Source organism: Phoenix dactylifera, chromosome 11, assembly GCF_009389715.1.
Source record: "Phoenix dactylifera cultivar Barhee BC4 chromosome 11, palm_55x_up_171113_PBpolish2nd_filt_p, whole genome shotgun sequence".
NCBI lineage: Eukaryota > Viridiplantae > Streptophyta > Magnoliopsida > Arecales > Arecaceae > Phoenix > Phoenix dactylifera.
The window spans coordinates 1737332-1756112 of NC_052402.1; the positions used below are offsets into that span (position 1 = coordinate 1737332).

At 41.7% G+C, this 18781-nt stretch overlaps 1 long non-coding RNA gene and 1 pseudogene across 3 annotated transcripts; both read left to right on the plus strand.

Moving 5' to 3' along the window:
- Nucleotides 1-5201: 5201 nt before the first annotated feature.
- Nucleotides 5202-12026, plus strand: LOC103708322 (annotated as a pseudogene).
- Nucleotides 12027-16860: 4834 nt separating this feature from the next.
- On the plus strand, nucleotides 16861-18443 carry LOC103708321. 3 transcript variants are annotated; one of them, XR_005513788.1, is made up of 4 exons: nucleotides 16861-17274; nucleotides 17366-17508; nucleotides 17596-17693; nucleotides 17988-18443. It is a non-coding gene; the product is annotated as an uncharacterized LOC103708321 (long non-coding RNA). The 3 variants fall into 3 exon arrangements; XR_003385935.2 differs by having other exon boundaries at nucleotides 17596-18443; XR_005513787.1 differs by having other exon boundaries at nucleotides 17656-18443.
- The last annotated feature ends 338 nt before the right edge of the window (nucleotides 18444-18781 follow it).

Consider the following 18781-nt stretch of genomic DNA (forward strand, 5'->3'; position numbering starts at 1 on the left):
CGGTGGGAGATGACACCACTTGTTCCAAATTTTATTGAAATCCGGTCTTATCAGTGGATAATTTGATATAGAGGCCAATTTCTGGATGACTGCCACGGTTGATAATTTCTTCTTTTTATTTCCCCTTAAAACAAGCTACGAACGAAGAATTGAGGCTTGGGAAATGAACGAAGCAAGGAGAATTGGAGATGTCATAGATCGGTGCCACGGCGGTCTTGAGGGCAGAACTTTCACTCCCAGCTTGCGATGCCGGTCGGAATCTTCCGACAACGGTGCCGGTAGGGGATCCACCATGGAAAGATCTTGGATGAAGCTTCTCCGGAACTCAAGATCCAGTATAGTTTTAAAATCCGGTGAGAAGTACGGAAGAGGCTCGGGTGGCGACTCTTTTGTGGCACCGTAGCCGCCAGGTTGACGTGATCCGAGCCGGCCCCATGAGTCTCCCTAAGTGGCAGGAATCCTCGAGCCTAAGCCATCCTCCTCTGTGGAACTTGTGAGGCACTTGCTGATGAGGAAGGGCTTCGAATTGGGAGATGGGAGTATGTATGGAAGGGTTTTGAGTATTAATCTGGAGAAAAACCCTTGAAGAAGGTTCTCATTTTTACTGTGAGAAACCATGGGCATCTATAAGAAATTACAAACAACTAGCTTTCTCTCTCAATCAAGCGATGGCGATGGGCACCTACCAAGAAACCGAGCAACTTTGGACTTGGCACGCCTCCTGTTGGGCAAATTGCTCGAGGATGCATGCGAGCATGGAGACTAGCACAGCTTTTCTTTAGGCATGAGCCTGCACAATTTTTACCAGAACTCTGGTGAGCTTGGGAAGGTTTGAAATGGGCTGGCTTTAATTTGCTTAAAAGAGGGGAAGAAAGGGGTGGCTCCCAAGTCATACTATATCTCTAGGATGGTGGTTGGAACTTCGAAGAATATTTATGGATTAATGAGTTAGCTCTTTTGGCAATTTCCTTTCCATGGCTTTTTGGCATCTGCGAGACGCGAGTATAGTTTCCAGTGGCCAGGCAACTCCGCAGCAAAGCAAATCAATCCGACGACCGGCTTGTGTGAGAGGGATCGTACACTGAAGAACTGAAGAAGGCTTCAAATCCCAACCCCTCCCCTCATAGCAAAGGTTCGTGTATGATGCTTTTATGATATATTTTTTCTACTGATAATGCCTTTAAATCTCCACCATCCAATCGAGGGAAGTCAAGTGGTCGGTCTAAAATAAGTTTGGTTTTCCATGACTGCATCCCGGTGAATTGATGGTACGAGGTACGAAACTATGGGAAATCCAGGGTAGCCCAGGGGAAGTGGCGAAGCGGCAGAGGGAGCGGCGGGTGGTGAAGGTAGGGGAGGCAGGTTCAGAATGAGGAGAGTGAGATGGTATGAGAAGAATGGACAATTAGCATCATATTCTTGTGCGTAAATTGCAAAAAAGTCAAAAGTTATAACCTGTCACGCTCGTAGCACTTTAGATCCTCGTCCAAAAAATACTGCATAGAATTTATCATTTAAGTTTCTTGGCTTTATATAGGTACATAAAATCTTACCATTACAAAATTGATGTAAATTAAGCCCACACTCATTAGGTCCTCACGATATCTTGTATAGCAACAAGTTTGAACAATGTGTTCTTACTTTGAATGTTTAAGAAACATTTAAAAACGAAATTTTTTTTGATAATTATTATTGAAATGTATATTTATAGGGCAAGGTTTTATGAGTTTGGCAAGGAGCAATATCATAGAACCAAAAGGACCTTTTGTTATATGCTTGGTCTAAAATGATTATGAGAGCTGTCTCTGTAGAGGAAAGGGTACCAACCAGCTTAGCCATTAATTGTTAACGAGCCTAGTCCAAGACAATCCGCTTTGGGCTATCTATATTGTTGTAGTGATGTAATCTTCATATGGTGTCTCACGACCTTGTTTAACCAAGGAAGTTGTAGCTACAAAATCAACAAATAAAAGAATGGATTTTTAAGAAGGTCCTTGTCCAAAATAAATGAAAATATAAATCCTCTAAGTCCCTTGGAAATACAATACCATGTTATTAGAGGAGATAGGCATTGCCCTAAAACTAAATTGCAATGGATAAAGAAAAAGTCCTTAAAAACCGTGAAACTCAGAGTAATGAATGTAGGTCAATATACACAAAAATGAAAAGAGATGAAAAAAAAAATCTAATTTGAATTAATTAATCCACATTGACCCACCTGAACATTCTTTTCAAACTACGACCATCTCTCACATCATCATTCCTCTTGCATCATTCATAGTTCTAGCATGCAACGCGACAGAGACAATATTAGTCAACCTAGGATTGTCCCAAAGTCTTTAACTTGAATTTAGTCCAAGGTTAATGACCTCAGTACTGGCTGGAGTGTTATTTAGATCGGATTAACTACAGAGCAACGCTAAGGATCTTTAAAGAAGCCGCAGTTATAATCTCGACAACGATCACACCAGCTCGGCCATAAATGCACGATCGACGTAATTATCATCACGTGTATGTCACGAGAAGTCGTTACTATGCAGTTAACGTATGATGTCAACCATTATCGTGTAGTTATTTCACCTCCTGATGATTAAGGTAACGAACTCCTACCCTATCCTATATATGGGGGTGATTGGGGGATTCTGAAGTAAGTACACTCAAATCTACTACCAATCTCATTTTCCCACTGTTGTTCTAAAGTTCCGCTGACTTAAGCTTCAGAGAATCTTTCGGTAGAAACTTTTAGGTCGGACTCGCATTCTGGAGAGATGTCGATAACTTTTTAACATCTTAAAGTTTTCCTCGGCTATGTGCCAATATGCTTTCTACCTTGTTATCGGCTGACCTCAACCAACTTCGGGCAAAGATTGACCTCAGCTCAGATTCTAGCTACAACACAACATATTGCAACCTGCATTTTGATTGGTTGTTATAATTGTATATTTCTATAAGACACCTCTTTCTCCTGATAAATATTTATGCCAATTGTAACCACCTCCTTTGAATTCACTGTATATTCCATATGCGGGCCTGGCCTCCAGAACGGGACAAAGTTCCATCCATGGAAACAAGCGATGTTTTCCATCTGCGATCGTGGAATCCTTCTTATCCATTGGCTCCGGACAGATGACGGTAGCGGAATCAGAGCCGTATTTTGATCCGATGCCTCGGGCCAAAATGCCATCGACCGACCGATTTGGATCATAAAGACAGTCCTCTCGCGGTCTCGCCCACATCGTGAGATGGTCGAGTTAGTGAGCCGCATTTGTAAGTGGCTGAGGTTACGTGGCATCCAGCGTGTGGACCAACCACGTAATGTCACGTGGCACCGCTGGTTGCCGACCTAAAGATCGCTCAGGCGGATCAATGAGGGTTGGATATGGAGGATGCGAGTCTAACATGTGTGGCTCTATCATTTTGAAGGCGGTCCGGGACTGCTTGCCGACTAGAAGCTTGCAGACTAGGAGGGGTGTCGGGGTTCTCCCAATGTGTGTGGACTGTCCTGAGTCAGTGGAGACTACTAGCCACGCGCTGCTAATTTGTCTACATGCTGTTCAGATTTGGAGGCAGGTTGTAGTTCCCTTACTGAGTTCCATGGTGACAGTGGGTGATCTTTTACGTCACATGAGAGCGGCCATGGGGTCGTCGAGCATCGCCGGATGGGGCATTGCCTGTGCCTATGTCGCCTATCATATTTGGCTGGATAGGAATGAGAGGACTTTCGAGAATAGTAGGCCACCCTTGAGGACTACTGTGGACAAGGCACATTGTCAGGCTACAGAGGTCTCCGAGGCTCTTATGGTTGCTTCATCTGGGATGGCGAGGGAAATCTAGGACCTCCTTACTGCTACTATAGCACCTAGGTTTGTCCTTGTTTCTCGGACGCGCCCACCCTCTGGCCATCTTAAGGTAAATTTTGAGGGGAACCTGCTAAGTAGAGGTGATAGAGCCAAAGCTGCCTTTGTGATTAGGAATGAGGACTCCAGGTTGATATACATACATGCATACATACATACATACATATATATATATATATATATATATATATATATATATATATATATATATATATATATATATATATATATATTAGATAGTTAAGTTTTATGGGTAAAATATTATTCTATTTTTTTGGGTGTTTGTTGGCGGCCTATAAAACCTAATAGGAATATAGACCGAAATGAATATTTGAATAGAAACCAGATGCTGTTGTACATATTTCCTTTTCTTTCAGATACAAATATGATATGAATGTTAGTTGACAATAAATGTGGACAAATAATATACGGTTTATTTTCATATGTATTACAGAATAATTTGCTTTGCTCCGTTATTTAAATTGAACCTAAATTTTTCAAGCATGAGAAAAGTGTGCACAAATCAAGCATGAGAATATAAATGCTTGATTAAGAAGAATCAGAGCTGTTGACCATGAATAAAATCAGGGTTATTACTATACTTTTTTCAAAGAATTTCAATTATCACATACCATTTTAGGTATGTAGAAATTATATAGCCTATATGACACACGTGATGGTGTAACACTTTTTAGTTTTAACAAACTCTAGAACATTTAATTAGAAGAGAGTTAGATGCTCGAATGAGAATATGAATGAGTGACTCCTATTCTAATTATGTAGTTGAGAGGAGTTATATTCTTATTCCTATTCCAGAAGAATAGGAATGCCCTAATATCCTAAAATCCAATCCCAATTTTTCTATCATATTCAAATTCCATTCCATTAGATTTAATTAAAAAATTAGCTTTTCAAAATATATTTCTATTTAATTAAATTTTTTAAAAATATTTTAATTAGAGATTCAGATTTCAATTTTAATCCCGAACCAAATATATCGGAACATATAGCTATCTTATTTTTCATTCTGATTGCTAACTAAATACACCCTAGCATTAATCATGCGGACTTTGCAAATCCTTTTGGCATGATAAAAACACACAAAGCACCAATTTATTCCTTTGCAATTGTCTAGATTTCCGATCAGCGTAAATTTTGCGCCCCGCATTTGAAACCAAAGCCCATGCCGGTTACCGGGCATGTACATTGAGCAATAAGCAAAGGTATCGAGAAGAGCCACCGTGCGGCACATGATGAGAGAAACCGTCACCTGTCGGTTGCCTATCTCACTAAAAAGTCACGGCCCTCAACCGCTCGGACCCCTTTTCAAGCATTATATATACCCCACTCCGCCCATTTCCGTGCTTAGACTTCTATATTTGTTCCGTTCTCCCATCTTCCTTCCACTCCTCCGATCTCGGCTTCTCCTCTCCCTCGCCGCACCACCGCCTCCGGGAAAATGGCGTTTGACAAGGTCAAGGTCGTCGACCTCATCGTCGAAATGGATGGTCAGCAACCCCATCTTCGCCGTTCCCGATATTAATTTGTTCCTTTTTTTTCCTTTTTTCCTCTCTTCGTGCATACTATATTTTTTCCTCGCTCTTTCTTCGATCCGATTCATGTTTAGACTCCCTGATGCACGGATTTCAGCATCGCCCCGCCATCGGATCCGTGCTCTCTCGTATTACGATATTATTCGCGTATGTTTGACTTTATTGTCATTGCCTGATGTAAGATAGTAGTTTTGTCGAGCTTATTTGTTCCTGATCGCTTGTTTTGTTATATTTTTGTCTGATGTTTGATTCTAGGGTTTATAAGTGATATCGGTTAGATAGCGGCTTTTGCTCAATCTAATACGTACGTGATCTCTGTGTTTTATTTAGTTGTCTGTCTCGCTATGTATCACTTGAAACCTTTTTCCACTGTTGGGAGTGAGGTTTCACATGATATCTTAAAAACTCGGGGAGGTTGATCTGACGTTGAGAAATCGCAAATAGTTGTTTTTTTTTGTTGTTGGTTACTTGATTTCGGAAGTTAGATTTATATGGATATGGTTGTCACATCTAGTTTTCAGTTGCTTTTCCATTGGCTATACGGGGTTAAGGGTTTAGGCTGCTGGATCTGTAATGGATTATCGTCCGGGAAATGGATATCGAGATTTATTGGGAGGCGAGAATTAGATTTTAGGGAAGCATGCAGCAAGATTAGTATATAAGGTTGGAAAATTTGATCGGGTTGCTGTTATGATTCTAAAAAGTTTGTTGCTCGGATATCGAGGTTAATTTCATAAAGTAATTGTAGTAGAAGAGATGAATAGTCTTGCGGAAGATGATGTGCAATGTGTTGCACTGTCGTGTTCATTATAGCTTTTGATCATATTTCTGAAGTGGTCTGGGGATATCAACCTACCCCTCTCTCTCTGCCCCAGATGGCAGATGGTTAGATTTGGTTTTGGGGTGGTGGTGGTGGTGGTGTAAGTATTTGAGTTGCTAGCTGTTTAAATGGAGTTGGCTGTGATTGTTAGGAGACTTTTCTTGCAAAATGGAGACGGAGGCCTGTAAAATGATCATTCTTTGAGACATTTGTGGCCTTGCTGTTCCCAGAGGATGTTTTGCAAGTTAGTGTGATCCACATTTCACTGTGTGGCTGATCTGGAGTGGGCTCTCATGTAGCAAAATCTAATCTAGAAGGCTTTGCATGAATTAGTTGGGTTTTTACTTGTACGAGGAGAACAAGACAGTTTTCCATTCACTTCCCTGTTGTGATTTCACTAATATGTTGGTCTCTTCACATTGATATTTGATAGTAAGAGTAGCAAGAGCACTGAAGTGGCTAACAACATGAACAATAGCATTAAGATGCAGATGAACGGAACCAATATAAGGTTGTTTTGACATCTTTATACTTGCTTTTCATCATTTTTTTTTACTCGAGGGCACCTAAACATTGTTGTCTGATAGTATACTGGGCCCTTGATCTCCCTTTTTATAAAATCTTTTTTTTTCTTCCTGGTACTAAACACAGAAGAACTGCCAATTATCGAACACGACACTTTACTGTTCTTATTACCACTTTGGAATATACAAATCATGATGTATGTTATGGCATTTAAACTAACTGCTGATATGCTACGAACATCAAGCACATGCCTTCAGGAAGAAAAACAGTGACCACCATTACTCTGCAAAGCTATTTCTTTTGATCAGTAAAAAAAGGGCCTAGAAGATCCCGATGAGTGATGCCCTTGTTATCTGTCCAATTATTTGATGTGCTTGTGATTGTCTAGATATTTGGTTAAGTCTGACGTCGCTGTTTATTATTTCTGTGATACAGGGGATGAAATGACTCAAGTTATTTGGAAATCAATCAAAGAGAAGGTGATTTATTTGTATTCTGCACCTTTTCTCTATTCATTTTTCCTTGAATGATATACTGTAATAGTTTCTGTTGTAACAATTATTTTAAAGACTAATTTTATACTGAAACTGATACTTTGATGGATCTTGCAGCTCATTTTTCCATTCTTGGACTTGGATATAAAGTACTTTGACTTAGGCCTTCCCCATCGTGATGTGACTGATGATAAAGTTACGGTAGAGAGTGCAGAAGCTACTCTTAGGTAAGCATAAAACTTTTCAGTCCTTTCACCTGCTGCTGAAATAAAACTTTTCTCTCCACACTTTTCAAACCAATGCATATTGACAAAAAATTGAACTGCCTTTCTCCATATGGATGTAATCCCTTTTTCATTTTGTCTAGCTGATGGTAGTGATTGTGGCTTTGATTTGTTCCAGCTCTTCATTTAAAATGGAAAGTTCAGCATGCTAGAAATTCAATTGCACCGGTTTCTTCATGAATTACTATCATATTATCAATATTTTAGAGTTTTACCCATTACTTCATGTTATAATATAAATAGAGTTGCTGAGGATGGTGTTTTATTATTGTTCAGCATTTTAATGTTTTCAGCAACCTATATTCTTGTGACTTTCTATCTTCTCATAGTTTTTATATCTTCAGATTGGACTCAAAGTTGTGTTATTTGGTTGCAGATATAATGTAGCAATCAAATGCGCAACAATCACTCCTGGTAAAGTTGACCGATCTAACATCCTGCTACATGCAGAAGCGATGGCATAATTATTTATTTTATTAATCATGATTGCATCTAATATTTTTTGTTGGCAAACTTGTTAAAACATGACAGATGAAGCTCGGGTCAAGGAGTTCAATCTGAAATCCATGTGGAAGAGTCCAAATGGGACAATCAGGAACATCCTAAATGGTTAGACAACCCTGCATGATTGCATGTTAAATGTCCTTAGACTATGGGCAACTATGTTGTTGTCTAAACACCTGTCTTTGCTGCAGGTACGGTGTTTAGGGAGCCAATTCTCTGTAAAAACATTCCACGGCTTGTTCCAGGTATTGTAAAAAATGATGCCATGTCTTAAACTTGTGCAACTATACCATATATGCCCGCCTAACCTGGCATTCATTGTTCTTAGGCTGAACAGCCCATATGCATTGGAAGGCATGCATTTGGTGATCAGTACTAAGCAACTGATACAGTTATCAAAGGGCCTGGCAAGCTCAAATTAGTTTTTGGTATGAGCAATTATGGTTCGTGTTATATTACGATGAAGGGGTGTATCAAGAGGAAAAAAAAGCCACGACTTATTGATTTTTACAGTGTTATTTTTTGTGACACTTGGACTATTCTTCTTTTACTGCCCTCTGTTATGTTCAGTAACTTCTTTATCCTATTTGTGATCTTCCAGAGGGAAAAGAAGAGGAGGTTGAACTAGAAGTGTTCAACTTCACTGGTGCTGGAGGAGTTGCCTTATCCATGTATAATACTTATGAGGTGAACATGCGACCTTTTATTCACTGATGATATTAACTGAATAGTATCTTTTCCCTGCTAATATTTGTTCTCTGTCGCATGTTCTGTACAGTCAATTCGTGCCTTTGCTGAATCTTCAACAGCTACTGCTTACCAGAAGAAATGGCCACTTTATCTTAGCACCAAAAATACTATTTTGACAAAATATGATGGAAGGTACAGATCATAGTGAGCATCTCTTGTGATGTTTATCAAACTAACATTCAACTGTCAGCCTCATTGTTTATCACCTTCTAAATCTGCAGCAATTATCAGTGCTTACTGTTTTTGTTGCATACCTATTCCATCCTGCAGGTTTAAGGACATATTCCAGGAGGTGTTTGAAGCTGAACGGAAATCCAAGTTTGAGGCTGCAGGAATCTGGTGAGCTGTCTCCAAATGCTCACTGTTATTGGTACATTCAAATCTCTGTTGTTTGTATCTTATGGTACGCGATATTTAATAGGTATGAACATCGCCTTATTGATGACATGGTTGCCTATGCACTTAAGAGTGAAGGTGGCTATGTATGGGCTTGCAAGAATTATGATGGAGACGTACAGAGTGATTTCTTGGCTCAAGGTTTGAACCTTTTCACCATCCATCACATTAAACACTTTTGTTTTAAAAAGAATGTGTTCTTAATGTGAAAGTGAAAAGCAGTTTTCATAAACTATTTGCTGTTGGCTTTTGAAAACCAAAGCTAGGGATTAGTTTGTCTGAGTCACCTGATTTTTTCCCCCTGTATTTCCAGGTTTTGGATCCCTTGGTCTGATGACATCAGTACTGGTATGTTGGAATCTGGTATTCATATTCTAAAGCAAATCTGTTTTCTTGTCCATGGAAAATATTTGTCTTTATTTTTCTGTATTGAACTTTGTTTTTATTTGAATCCATTCATGGTAGGAATAGCATGCCTGGTAGTTTTAGAGTATGAATTGGCAAACTGTGTTTCCTTAATGTATTGAGGGCTCTAGAGGGCTGTAAACAAGAAAACATGTTGTCTCTTTTTGGTTGAAATGAAAGCATGCATTCTGAAGTCAGGACATCAATGCATAATTATTAACTTTATGGTAGTTTGTATTGCAACTTCTCTATCACCGGTTTATGTTATTCCTTATCCTTTTACTATTTTTAAGTCTTTATTCTGGAACTGCTGTCTTCTCATGCAGATGCCATTGCTGCATAGTCTATTGTGTTCAGATTTAATGTTTATTTGATTGAAGAAGCAATTTCAGTTGAGCCCTGATATGAGTTCCAGATTACTGGTTTTCATGGCTTTGTCTTTGTGGGGTGTGACTTATGTGTTCCGTGGGCGTCTCATGGAGATAGTCATTTTCATAAACTGAATTATCACAAATTAATCCTTAGAAAAAGATGTCTTGGTCTTCTCAAACATAATGAACCTGATAATATTAAACTTTTCATGCATTGGACAATTTGTAACTTTCTTGTCTTCTATGTGATGGCTATGCAGAAACATGTCATGCTGGGGTTTAGTTTTTTGTGAAGTGATGGTTCTAGAAGTGATGCTACACTAGAGTATGATGGAAATTTTTATTTCTTTTAGGTTTGCCCTGATGTAAGAACCATGGAAGCTGAAGCTGCACATGGCACAGTAACCCGTCATTACAGGGTTCACCAAAAAGGAGGTGAAACCAGTACAAATAGCATTGCTTCAATCTTTGCCTGGTCATGATGGCTTGCACACAGGTATCTTTGGCTTTCTTTTGGATTATTGTAGTGGTTGTAACTGCAAGCACTAACTGGAAATATTTCTTTTTATTTGTTTTTCCTAATATGTATTTCAAGAATTTGTTTATTTGTTTTCATAGTTTGTATTTCAAGAATTTGTAAGGTCTTCATGTTTCTTTTGTCTGTGCTAAAGAAACTCGTTCTGTCTATCCATAATTTTAGCAGTCACCCAATTAAATGACCGTATTCTACTTCATGAGCACTGTGGTCGCCTAGGTTTCAGCCCCTCCATCATTTAGATGAAAATTCTGAATCCCACAATGTTTGTTTTGCAACAGAGCAAAGCTAGATGACAATGCTGGACTACTTGATTTTACCGAGAAACAGGAAGCTGCTTGCATTGGAACTGTGGAGTCTGGAAAGATGACCAAAAGATCTTGCTCTCCTCAATGATGGACCAAAGTACCATCTGACTCTCATGTCACCATTATTGTTTCTAAAATGGCAGCTTTCGTCTGTTATAAACCATCAAACAATAGATGATTTTATGCGAGCCTTTTCGTCTCTTGCAGGGTGACTCGAGACCAGTGGTTGAACACAGGAGTTCATTGATGCAGGGGCAGAGGAGCTGAGAGCAAGACTCCTGGGCAAACGAAATTTGTAAATCCTACTGAAGAAACTCAGATTTTTGTCGCTTTTGCATGCTACGTTTTCATTTGTCGCCAAAATGATTGTTGCTTCTGATGTCTGTTTGAGCATGCCTTGAATCTTTGTCACTCTTGCATGCTATTTTTTCATTTATCACCAAAATGATTGTTGCTTCTGATGTTGTTTTGAGTGTGCCTTCATGCTGCCCCCATCTAATGTTTGCTTTTTTCTGCTGCTCCGTATTGATTGCAGGTGTGAATAGGTCCGGCATGCAGAAAACAATTCTTCCATTGTGTGATTAAGAGCTTTTGATATTGAATAAGAAAAGCATTTGTCAGTCTTCATTGTTCAAGGAGCTAAACTATTAATTGTCGGAGAGAATTTTCTGTGCTTTCATGTTTGGCTGCGATTCCAGAAATTGTTCAACAGCACCTCCTCTCATCCAATTACAGATAGCAACTTCATAATTGAATTTGTCCGATACTCTTAAGTGGATGGTGCAGTTAAGTGTCTGATGCTCTGATGGGTGTTTGGTATAATGTTCTTTTGACTTGAACTCTTGAAACTGACATTGTCTCTGTAGGATGCTGCGGTGTCCACGAAGTGCATGCCAGAGCCTCTTCTTTTCAAGGATAGTTTTGCTGAAGATCCATAATAGTATGAATTTGCCTGCAAAGAACTTGTGCTATATATTTACTGGCAAAATTAATATAGAACTTGATATTTATTTTGACACGCTGCATATTTACATTGAGAGCTTTCCAGCCGCCAGTTATCGGATCGGAACAATGATAACTGTGGTAGGTCAGAGTGAGTTTTTCTGGGTAATTAGGAAAATACAAATTAGACGAAGATATTATCATAATAACTTTCTTTGAAGTGAGGATAGTCTTGTATCTCATTTTATTATATGCACCCTTGCTTTTTTCTCTCTGGAGACTCAAGGGAGAATGTTTTGCAGTTCACGAACATGTGAAATCTATGGTATAAAAAGAAAATACTTAATAGTTAATTAATAATAATAATTAAAAAAAATAAAAAATGTACTTTATTTAAAGTCAATTAGAAATACTGAAACATGCTCTGACATATGATTACTTATTATTCTTTCTATGTCTTTGGGTCGCACAATAAAGTTTCATATGGTAAGAGTTTAAATATTTGAAGGATATAAATAAAACTAATATTATATGACGCAGGACAACTGCAGGAAGAAGAGGGAAGGGGGAAGAAGAGGGGAAAGAGGAAAAGAGGAGGAGGAAGAAGAAGACCAATTTTTCATTCATTAATTCATTCATTAAACCCTAAACATCATGATGGACCCATATATATAGGGTCACAAAATAACAAATAACCCCTACAAATAAAATAATTCCAAAAAGCTCCTAAAATGACAATATGCAAATAAACCCAAATAACAATATGCAAATAAACCCAATCAACATAAAATAAATCAATCTAAAATAAAATCAGGCTGGCTGAATCGGCTGGAACCCGCTGAGCTGGCTGGATCCTGTGGCGACCGGCTGACCTGGCACTGGTGTCCGCACTAACTCTCCTCGGGTGGAAAGAAGTCGACCTCGACGAAAGCGGCTCGGTAAAGCCCCGGTAGTACTCCAACAAGTCCGGGTCAATCGGCGGTATCTCCTCGCGCTGGATCCAAGTGTAGCCGGACCTTGGTCGTCCTCGCCAACGAACCAGGAAATGTTGGATGCCTCCATCACTGGTAAAAACTATTTGCTCGGCTAAAATAGAATCAATATACTCTTTTTGTGCTCGATTGGGGGTAAAAGGAAACGAAGATGGCATGGAATCAATAATAGGATAAACATCAGGCGCAGGAGAGTGTGCAGCAAAAGAGTCATCAGGGATTGCAACCAAATCTTTAATATTAATAGTAAGGCTATGACCGAAATCAAATGGAAAGTCAATGGCATAGGCGTCAGTGCCATCCTTGTGCAACACCCTGAATGGTCCAATACTAAGAGACTGCAATTCCTTAAGATGGATCATTACGTAACCCCAAGTTTGAAATTCTTTAGCACGGAAATCAGCTTGCATCTTATACTGAGCAGTACATGCATGAATGCCCTTATGGATTTCCTGATACAACTTATGAATGTGTTGTGTAAATGCATATGCAGGCTCAGAAATCCTAATATCAATTTCGATGGGTTGTGCGAGGGCATATCCAACTACACTCATGGTAGACTGGTCAGACTCGTTATCTGACTGTGCAAGCGAGCTAGGTGGAGTGTGGGTGCATCCTAGGGTTTCAGGTTTGTCATCACACTCTTCCTCAATGTCCTGAATGTCATCGAGGTTTGGTTCATAGATTTGCTCCTCTAAGTCATCTATGTCACCTCCCTGCTCTTGCTGAGCAATAACGAAAAATTTGTTCGCACATTGGGAGATAACGTGACCAAAACCTTGGCATTTGTAACACCGAATTTTGGAATGTGGTTTGGGAGGCTCACCAAGCATTCCCTTGCCATTAGTGTCTCGGCCTGTGACATGGGCAATAGGAGGGGGCCTATGAGTAGTGGACCCTACAGAAGGTTTGGACCCTAAGGAATTAAGGCCGGTGGGAGTGCTCCGTGTGTCAGGGCGCCTTACAAATGTGGACTTAGTGTTCCATCGATATAGGAGATCGTCTTGGTAGTTAAGGGGCAGGTATTTTTCTTTAAGTCTCTCTTTCATCTCTACCCAATCAGTTACTTTATGTTGATGTCTCCTAGCTAACAGATGTTCGGTACTTTGCCAGAAAAGTTTAGCTCGACCAATGAGCTTCATTCTGGCGAACCGAACCTTCTTCTTTTCAGACAAATTATACCACTCAAAGAAGTGGTCCATCTCGCGTAACCAGTCGGAAAAAACCTTCGGATCAAGACGACCATCAAAAGTGGGGGCTTCAACCCTAATGCCTCGCATTACATTTTCATCAGGATCACGAGGTTCTCTGGGTTCTACGGTATGTCGGTGACCTCTATCAACATGAGGAATGGGACCAGGTCCTCTAGGGCGAGGGAAGGCATAATGGTGACCTGGAACAAACCTATTATCAAAGTTGTCCTGCCGAACCGAGGCTTGTTGTTCTAGGATGTCGTCCTCATCAACACCCGGTAAATGGGGAGTACTAGCTCTTTGGGATCCAATAACCCTTTGAAGTGAAACCTCAATTGAATCGAGTCGAGCATTAACCTGGGTGGACATTGTGGTTAGGTCATGAATTTGGGCGTTGTTTGCTTGGACTTGGGCATTGGTATTTTGGACTTGAATATTAGTGTCGTGGATAGCTTTTAATAGGGCTTCGATTTTGGAATCCATGCCTAATTGGGACTTAGGATGAGATGCGACACAACCACTACGTAGATGCATAAAATGAATAACAAAATGTATGATCCTACCAACTATAGAGGTTCCTAAGTAGACCTAATGCATGAAAGTAATTTAATATAGCAAGGTATATGCTCAATATAATCGGAAGCTAACTCAAGCAATTGAAATTGGCTTTGAATTACGTAATAAATTCAGATAAGTAGTTGCAGTCAAATAGTACTAGTTTTCAGTGCGTTGCAGGGTTGCACAGAGCCTCAAAGAACTTCCAAAGATTAGGTAGCCCTACAATTAATAACAAAGACAGGCCACTACTAGGGTTTTGGGGTTGTTTGGAGTGGATATGTTGAATTTTAGGAAGCAACATCAATAGAGCACATAAGAGTTAATTAATTCTAAATTTAGACAAACAAATAAAATTTGTAGTAAGAAAGAAACCTGACCTGGGTTGGGGCGACGATCAGATGCAAATAGCGCGAATCGGGTCTGAGCACAGCAACTCGGTGAACTTGATATCAGCAACTTGGGGGCCAGAGCTGATTGAGGCTTGTGCTTGCCGAAGATGTTCCAGCTGAGATGATGCTGGGAAGAAGGTCACGGCGTTGCAGGGTCCGGTGGTGGTGGTCGGAGCAACTGTTGGCAGGGAGAAGCTGATGCAGGACGGTTGGAGCGGTCTGCGGTGATGACTGTCAGAGCCGACAGTGGTGGTGCAGCAGTCGACGGCGGCGACGGCAACGCGGCGGCGCGGCGGTGAGAGCAACCCGGCGGCGCGGCGGTGCGGCAGCAACTTAGCAGCGGCGAGCGGCAGTAAAAAGTTGCAGGGGCAGCGCGCAGCGCAGGGGTGCAGCAGCAGGCGTGGCAGCGGCGGTAGGGAGCGAGCGGGGAGCGCTGACAGCAGTGGAAGGCCGAAGTTGACGGTGGTGGGAGGGCGGAAAACGGTGGTGGTGGACTCGGCCGGGCCGATGAATGCCGGCGGAGTGACACAACTATGGTAGAGGAAAGAGACGGGAGATGTGGTGACGCGGAAGAATTGACGGCGGCAGCGGTGGCGGTGGGCGGAGGTGTTGACGGCGGAGAGGAAACAGTGTGGGGTTGACGGGGGACGGTGGTCGGAAGAGAAGAAGAAAACGAAACCAGGGAATCGGGAAAATAAAAAAGGAAGGAGGAAACCTCCCGCACGTGCGCGACTTACGCGTCACGTGCGTCAACCAGTTTTTTTTTTTTTTTTTTTAACTCAAGTCGGGTTGTCGGGTTATCGGGTTAACAGACCCAACCCACTAGGACAGTCCGACCCGCAATTTTTTTTTTTTTTTTTTTTTTGAAATGACTCGGGTTAATGGATAATGGGTTAACGGGCTAACGGGTGCAGACCTTACCCGTACTGTAGATCATCTTCAACCTTCAACCGTCCGCTCGCTTCCGCCGGATCTCGCCTGATTTTGCGGCGGTGGTTGCGGGGAGGTGTTGCGCCGGCGGAAGAGGGTGCTGGTGCAGCAGTGATCGGGGCGGCGACGTCCTTCACTTGGATCCGGCCACGGTCGGTGGCAGCAAAATGCTTTCGAGACCTCCGGGAAGCACGGCGGCGACCGAAGGCGAATCGGCGGCGATCAAAGGTAAATCGGCGGCGCGGCGAAACGGTGGCGGTGGATGATGCTTTCACAGTGATAGGAGGCCGGCTTATTTGCCTCCCGGGCTGCCTTGGGGGTTTCCGGCGACCGAGCCTTCCTTCTCTGCGTGAGATCCGACAGAGGAGGACGGCCAAGAAAGGGTGAGAGCGTCGGAGGCATCGGCGGAGGGAAATGAAGGCGGCGACGGCGTCTTGCGAAGGAGCTCTGTGGATCGACGCCGGGTAGCAGCCGACCGACGGGAGGGTTTTACTTCTTTTTTCTTCACAGCGGGTGAGGTGATGAATAGGGAAGAGAATAAGGAAGAAATGGAGTGACCCTTCTTCTTCGGGGTGCGTGCCGTGCGACGACCTTCCGTGCGTTCCGGCGTTTGCGGTGCAAATGATCTAGCAAAATACAGGTGAGGAAAAGGCCGAAAAGGAATCGGCGGGGGTCCGTCCATAAACCGGATCCTTCGACTTCAGCAACAGAGGCAAAGTCAGCCTTGCTCTGATACCAAAGCTGACGCAGGACAACTGCAGGAAGAAGAGGGAAGGGGGAAGAAGAGGGGAAAGAGGAAAAGAGGAGGAGGAAGAAGAAGACCAATTTTTCATTCATTAATTCATTCATTAAACCCTAAACATCAGGATGGACCCATATATATAGGGTCACAAAATAACAAATAACCCCTACAAATAAAATAATTCCAAAAAGCTCCTAAAATGACAATATGCAAATAAACCCAAATGACAATATGCAAATAAACCCAATCAACATAAAATAAATCAATCTAAAATAAAATCAGGCTGGCTGAATCGGCTGGAACCCGCTGAGCTGGCTGGATCCTGTGGGGACCGGCTGACCTGGCACTGGTGTCCGCACCATTATATAAATAAATTCGGTACTAATGCGAGACCGGGTTGACTTCAGGTCTGATCGGTTTTAAAATTTTCAAAAATCAGTTTCCATCTAAAATTCTCACCAGGTTGGAGCGACAGCCCTATGCGAAACAAGTGAAAAGTCCAAGCCGTGGCAAATGAGGCAACGAACAAAAGTCCCGTTCGTCGTCTTCTTGCCCCCCGCGCCCCCCACCCCCCCCCGGGCATCTATTCATTTTCTTCCCCCGATTTCATCATCGTCGAAGAAGTGTAAGCTTTCGTTCTCCTCGCGGCTCTCCTGAAGGTCGATCGCTCCCATCCGTTCTCTGAGAATTGGAGTCGAGGAGATCGCTGAGCTCGCCCGTAACAAGGTAACGGTTACCAGCTGGAATTCTTGGAAGCTATCTTCTAATTAGGAGTTCAAGCTGTAGATTTTTTAGCTGGTATTGGTTCTCTCTGTAGGTTCTGGTAGCTGCTGTGATTGGTTCGGTAATCGGGCAGGTCTCAAAACCTCTGGCTTCGGCTCTTTTAATGGAAATGGCATCGATCTAAAGGCAGTAATTCGTTCTGGTGGAATGCCGTCGACCCCCATTTCCCCTGTAACTGTAAGACCCTATTCTGACGTTCTTTTTTTTTGTGAAAAAAATGATCTTTTTTTTTTCCGTCTAAATTTCTTTTATTGGTTATTTGAGGGGGGATATGGGCTTGATATTGGGACCAATTTGTGGAACTTAGTGCTTTTGAATTCACAGAGTGTCACGGCAGCTGCAACTTCGCTTAGTCTTGAAAGGTTAGTAAAGAAATTACTCGTTTCATAGTTTTGAATGATAAATTCTCTCGCGTTCTCGTGTATGATCGTGCTATATGATTAAATGCCTAACCTTTCGATTTGCTTGAGATAAATTGGTGCAGCAACTCGGACGCCTGGCTAACACACAATAAACTACTAAAATCCAGATTGATTATGCCCGTTAACAAATATATAGGCCAATCAAATAATTCATTTGAAGGGCTACAAAATATATCTACAAACCATAAAATTCAGGATTCCACACGCAACTAAACGTTTCGGATGTTTTAGCAGAATATTAATTCATCTGGACCAGTTCTTGAAGGTTGGGGGGCATGGCCCATGAGAACTTCGTCACCGGTCGAACTCGTCCAAACTCGCCGAGGCGGATCTTTTCGAGGAGTCGGCACTCGACAGCAAGCATGGGAGGCATGGCCGATCATTGATAGGGAGCTTCTTGAGGTCGATCTCGACGATGCCCGGGATACCCGTTAGCTATGTCCTTGAAGAGGCGGTGTTAGTCGCCGCTTCAGTGGAAAACCTCGAGGGTTTTTGAAGTTGGGAATCAGCGACGAGGAGGCGAAATGCTGGCAGTTGCAGAGCTCCTTGAGGCAGAGGAAGATTAGGGCGAGTCACTCATCGGGTAGGGAGTGACAGGACTATTTTTCAATAACTTGAGGACTCAAATCATCTATTTTTTTCTTTTGATGACTCGATCAAATTTTTTTGCAACTAAGGATTCCTTCATTACCTAACATGACCTAGAAGTTTTCCCTCCAAACATTCTCTTTCAGAAGTTGAAACAACATCAACATATTTTGCAATGCCTACATCAAATACGTATCTTCAAAGCTCCATTTCAACTTCTTCCCAGTCCCAGCAAATGCACAGATGCACTTATAATTTATGCAAGCTGCAAAGGATTTGACACCATACAAAAGTTTTTCTTAGATGAATTCTTGAATACAGACCACTGACTTATATGTTGCCTTATATTTATGCCCTCTCATCATTTACCAGTTGTTTTGCTGCATTCGCACATTCTCACTCTTGATCATCATTCGCCACTGACTTATATGCTGCCTTAA